Below are 6,000 nucleotides of genomic sequence, written 5' to 3'. Positions count from 1 at the left end.
TATCTGTTTTATGCCCTTGGTTTTTGGTTGAACCATCTGCTTCATCGGCATTCTTTTATTGCATTGTTGTTTGTCTGCCATGTCATTTCTATCCTTCCGCATCCATACTTGCTTCGGTTGTTTTGGTAACCTAGAACTTTGCATTGTGGCCAGTGACTTCGTATGTCTGTAATTAGCATGGTTGGCCTTTACCTGATTGTTGGTCTCGGGTGTCATGTTGTTTTTTGGTGGCATTTTTGCTTTTGGCTCTTTTTCCAGTGAGTGCATGGCTTGCAGCTGATTATTCTGGTATTGCTAAGCAAAGTCTATCACCTGTTGTTCATGTGCATGCTAAATTTTGACTGCCTTTGCATTCCAATCTATTTGCACATTGTACTCTTTTTGCCACGGTTGTCCCAACATCATTGGGTGTTGTGTGCTTTCATCCTCCACCACATAGAATTTGTGTGGGTAAATAGATTTATGTATCTGTACATGCAATATAGTCCATCCCAATGTTTTCAACGGGTGTGATGTACTACTTTGCAGCACTTGAGGAGTAGGATGAAGTTGACCTGTGGATTTGAGCTGTTGGTATAATCCGTAAGAGATCAAATTTGCTTGAGCTCCAGAATCAAGAAATGCTATCGATTTAACTTGATTGTTGCACACTTTGACCACAATTATTGGCTCCACTGTGTCTTCATCTAACTTCGTCAGTCGAATGGCATTGATCCGCAATGGTGCTCCACTTTGTTGTTGTTGTCGCAGAAGTCGTCGTTTTGAGATGCGTTCTTTTGCTTCTACTTGAGCTTCCTCTCATACTCGCTGTTTTTCCTTCATTCGTTGTTTTCCTTGATGAATTTGTCGGAGCATCTCCTGTGTGAGTGGTAGATGATATTTCTTCAGTCGTCATCCACTAATCTAGTTTGGCATTTCTTCACCTGCTAATGTAGCAAGCTTGACAGCTCCACTTTGTGATAGATCACTAATCACAAATGGTCCCATCCCTTGCTTTTTAAGTTTCTTGGCATGTTTCTTCAAAGTATAAACAAGTACGTAATCACCTGTTTTAAACTCTTTAGTGCGCACATGTTTGTCAAAGAATTCTTTTTGTCTTCTCTTTTTATCATAGATTGAAGCTACAGCTCTCAAGTGTAGTTCATCTAGCTTTTCAAAATCATCTATCCTTGAAGAGAGCTCATGCCCTGTCGATTCTAAGTGTTTTGCTACTCGTAGAGTTGGAATTAAAAACTCTATGGGTAGTATAGCATTTAGGCCAAACACCATGTTGTACAATGTTGTTCCTATCGATGTTTTGTAAGCTACCCTGTATGCCCATAGTGTTGAGTGTAGCTACTGATCCCAATTTGTTCTTGATTCTGACACTATTTTAGTGAGAACCGTGCATAGTGTTTTATTTGTGGCCTCAGCTTGTCCATTGGCTGTGGATGGTATGGAGTAGATTTCCTATGTATGACCATGAATTCCTCTAGCAGATATTCAATGACTTCATTAAGAAAATGTGTTCCACGATCACTGACAATTTCTATTGGCAACCCGTATCGTACAAAAACATTCTCATACAAAAATTGTGCAGTGGTGCGTGCATCTGCTTTTTGAGTTGCCTTGGCTTCGACCCATTTTGTGAGATAGTCCGTAGCCACAATGATATATTGGGTATGGGTGCGATATGCAGGGGGTGAGATAGGTCCACGAAATCAATGCCCCATTTTGAAAATGCTCTTGCTCCCATCATTGGCCGTAGTGGCATCTCATCTCTTTTTATTGGCACCTTGGTGCGTTGACACGCGTCACAACACCTTACAAACTCTTCAGCATCCATGTGCAATGTAGGCCACCATTTACATGCGGTTAAGACTATTTCTCTTGAAAAATGGCCTCCACTTATTCCGCTATGTGCATGCTCTAGAATCAGCAGGTATTCTCTTTCACTTGCACATATTCTAAGTTGATTGTCCTTTCCTCGCTTATAGAGTTGGTTCCCAATCAATTGAAAGTCACAAGCTTCCAGCTCTATAGCTTTTTTCCATGCTCTTGTGATGTTCTCAGGGAACATCCTGGTGGTTAAGAAATCAATGATATATTGACTCCATGCAGGTGCAATGTTTACCTGAAACAATGTCGCGTGATCCACTGGTCGTTTGGCACTACATATAGTACAATTGGTAACATAAGAATATGAGTCCGCATACATAGTTGGCCAATAAACCCCTAATTGTTTCAGTCTCTGGTGTGTTTTCACTGTTGAACAATGAAATGCACAATCCTGGACATGTGCTTCTTCAAGGTAGCACTCGAATTCTTTCGGATTTATACATTATCGTAGGATTTGGTCCGATCCAAGATGATACAGCCGTCCTGCTATCAACTGGAAGTTTTTTGTTCGTTGAATTGTTTGTTGTTTGGATCTGTATTCCATATTATTAAACCCACTTCCAAAGGAAAGAATGCTAACAATTTCCTGAGACCATTTGGGTACCATTTCAATATTGAAAAGATAAGCATCTGGTATGTCATCATATACTCCTTCAGGAGCTTCCCCGTTGTGTATCCTTGAAAGATGATCCGCTCGTAGATGGGTTTTACCCTTTTTCACCACCACTGTGAAGTTAAACTCTAGCAATATAATAAACCAGCGTACAATTCTCCCTATATTGCATGGTTTATTTACCAGATACAAAAGAGCTTGATGATCTGTGAAGAACACAAATTTGTTTGTGAGTAAATAATGCCAAAATTTCTTTACAGCATAAATCACTCCTAACCCTTCCCGCTCGGTGGTTGTGTAGTTCTTTTCTGCACTGTTTAGCTGTCGGCTCGCATAACAAATTGGAAAATCCATTGTTTTGTCTCCAGGTTGAGCCAGAATACTTCCAATGGCATATGCAGAAGCATCAATGTGAACATGGAATATCTTTTCCCAATCTGGTGCCTTCAGTACAAGTGCTGATATAAGGTTTTCCTTCAGCTTTTGGAAAGAAGTTTCACACTCCCCGGTCCAATCGAAATTGATTAGCAAACGATACAGAGGTTGTGCGATAACCGTGTACATGTATATGAATCTTCGATAATATCCGCAGTGTCCCATGAAGGATTGCACTTGTTTCGCATTAGTAGGCCTGGGTAGGTCTACAATGACTTTGACTTTGTCTAGGTCAGTGGTTATGCCATTTCTTGAGACAATGTTTCCTATGATGCGGCCTTGCTTAACCATGAATACACACTTTTCCGGGTTAAGACACATTCGATATGTCTTGCATTTTTCAAAGACCTTTTGCAAATGGTCGATATGTTCCTCTCGTAGAAGAGAGTGTACACAAAGATCATCCATGTAAATTTCTAAGAATATTCTTAAGTATTCCTTGAATGCGTGCGTCATTAACCTTTGGAATGTAGCTGGGGTATTAGTTAAGCCAAACGGCATAACTCGATACGCATAAATCCCACATTCGGTGGCAAATGCTGTTTTGTGTTGATCCTCCCTTGCTATTGCCAGTTGGTTGTATCCTGAAAACCCATCCAGAAAGGAATAAGCCCGTTTCCCGGCCACCTGCTCAAGTACATGTTCTAGGGATAATTATCCCTTATGGTGGCTGCATTCACCTTTTTGAGGTTTATACACACTCGCAGTTTTCCATTCTTTTTGGGAACTACCACAATGGGTGACACCCAATCTGTATGTTTGATTTCGTAGATGAATTCAGCTTCCATCAGTTTATCAATCTCTTCTTTGATTTGTCTAGCAAATGTGTCATTATATGTATAAGGACGTTGTTTGCTAGGCTTTGCATCTGATTTCAAAGGAACTGTATGTTGGCATATCGATGGATCAACTCCCTTGAGGTCTTTATACGACCATGCAAACACATCTTTATACTTCTTGAGGAGTTGTGTTAGCCGTTCTTCTTCTTCATGCTCTAAATCGTTGGCTATATAGACCGGCTGAGGCTTTTCACCTGGTTCTGCAAGGTCTATCCTTTTTGCATTTTTTGGCCCATCGTAAGATTCTTGGTTGGTTCTTTCCTTGACTGGTGGTGTCATGATGATTTTTCTGTCCTAGATAGTAAATTTCCGATAGTGTGATGGTACATTCATGTTCCCCTTTTCTGACTCCCCTTTACCATCACTATCTTCTTCAGTAGTCCATATCTCTCTTAAAGACCGTTTCAGTTCTTGGTATTTCTGTTTACGCTCCAGTTTGGTCCACTCTTGGTCTTTTGTTGTTTCTTTTTTTTATTTTTGAGATTTTTGTGATTTTGTTTCTGTTTTAGCTTTTCATTCCTGTTTTAATTTCTCTTGCGTTCTTTCCCTTCGATCTTTTGAGAATCTTCCTGATATGTGATCTTTTACACGATCCTCTGCTTTTAGAAGCATCAAATAGTGAGTTTTACCTTTTATCCTGGGCATCAGGTTCTCTCTCGCTTTTTTTTCTGCCCTTTTTTTCCTATAGCGTTCCTGACATCTAGGGTGTTGATTTGCAAAATCATAAAATCTGATATCTGCAGTGGTTTCCCTACTTTCAGTCGAGCTGTCTGAACACTCATTATCTGCATCATCATTTACTTCCAGATGTTCAGAGGAGTTATAAAACTCTTCTTGTTCCGGTGGTTCTATCATCTCATCTTCTCCTGGTATAATGCTTACCATGTAATAGGGTAGCACATCATAGCCATCCTTATCACAAAATTTTGTTGTTGGACTATCTGTAATGGTACAGACATCCAATGTTGCTAGTATGTGTTCCCATTCTAGAGGTTCCAAGTCATCTTCAGGGAAAGGTTTTGGAATATACTCCTTGTCCTCAATTTCTCTCTCTAAGATGCATTCCTCTCTTCTTAAGCTTCCACAATGTGAAGCTCCGCACATCCAAAGCTCTTTTTGTTGCCCTAACCATGCTGGGAGTTCTAATCCTGCTATTGTACCTGAATCAAACTCTTCCACAGGTGTTTGGTTCACATCTTTGTAACTATGGTCTTTCAGGTGTATTTTAGTTGTTGTCTCGCCATGTCTGAGGTATATGTGGTCGTAACCCCAATCTTGGACCATCTTCAATTGTCGCATGAATCGTCATCCCAAGATGATCTCATAATTGTTCTTTTTGTCGAAATCGACCATTGTAAATGTATGCTCATACTCGATTCCGCACGAAGTGACAATCACTTTTTCTAAGAGTCCTAGAGGCTTCTCCATGAACCCATTTGCCAATTGCAATTTCATTCTGGTAGCCCTCAAAGCTGGTTTTCCCCATTTTTTCCAGATTTCCTTGGTGGAGATAGCAACTCCCACTCCACTGTCAAGAATAGCTTTGGACACTACTCCTTGGAATTCTACTGGTAGCGTGGTGTTTCCATCTTCTCCCTCGCAATACTCTCCAACCTTGTTTAATGGTACTGGCCTAGTGTTTAGTTGAGGCCTGTCCAACTCTCTGATCCCTGCCTGTAGCTTCAAGATGGGGTCTTTCACTCCAAATTTTTCTAGGCATTTACCTATTGTGGTCCACATGTTTGGCCATAACCTTAGGAGTTCTGCTAATGTGATGGTGCATGCCACCGGAGTGGACAACAACTCAATCAATCCTTGCGAATCCATCACTTTGTTAGAAGAAAGTCTTTGAGATGGGATTGCTCTCACTTCCGACTTGGCTTCATACTCTCCTAGGTAAGAGGGTAAAGTTCTCAGCGAGTCTGGTTGGCTGTGCCCCGAACTAATTGATCCTTAGTCTCCCCCTTGTGAATGTATCTCAAAGTTTATTTGTGATCTCGCCTCAAATTCTTCAATAGGAGGTAAGGTTACATTCTTTTCTTTTCTTGTGCTATTCATATGGTTACTCATTCTATTAGCCTCGTTGGCCTCACGGATTTTCTTCCACAGATCGTCTAGATCGTTACAGTCCTTACCCATTTCTGCCAATATTTTAGGCTGGAACCCGTCACTTGCCTCATCTGTGGTATTTGGCACTATGATAGGCTCTGGACTCATAGGCACTTTCCTTTGTTT

This window comes from Adiantum capillus-veneris, chromosome 26 (assembly GCF_014529385.1).
Source record: "Adiantum capillus-veneris isolate H3 chromosome 26, ASM1452938v2, whole genome shotgun sequence".
In the NCBI taxonomy this organism is placed as follows: domain Eukaryota; kingdom Viridiplantae; phylum Streptophyta; class Polypodiopsida; order Polypodiales; family Pteridaceae; genus Adiantum; species Adiantum capillus-veneris.
Note: the sequence above shows the minus strand (reverse complement) of the source record.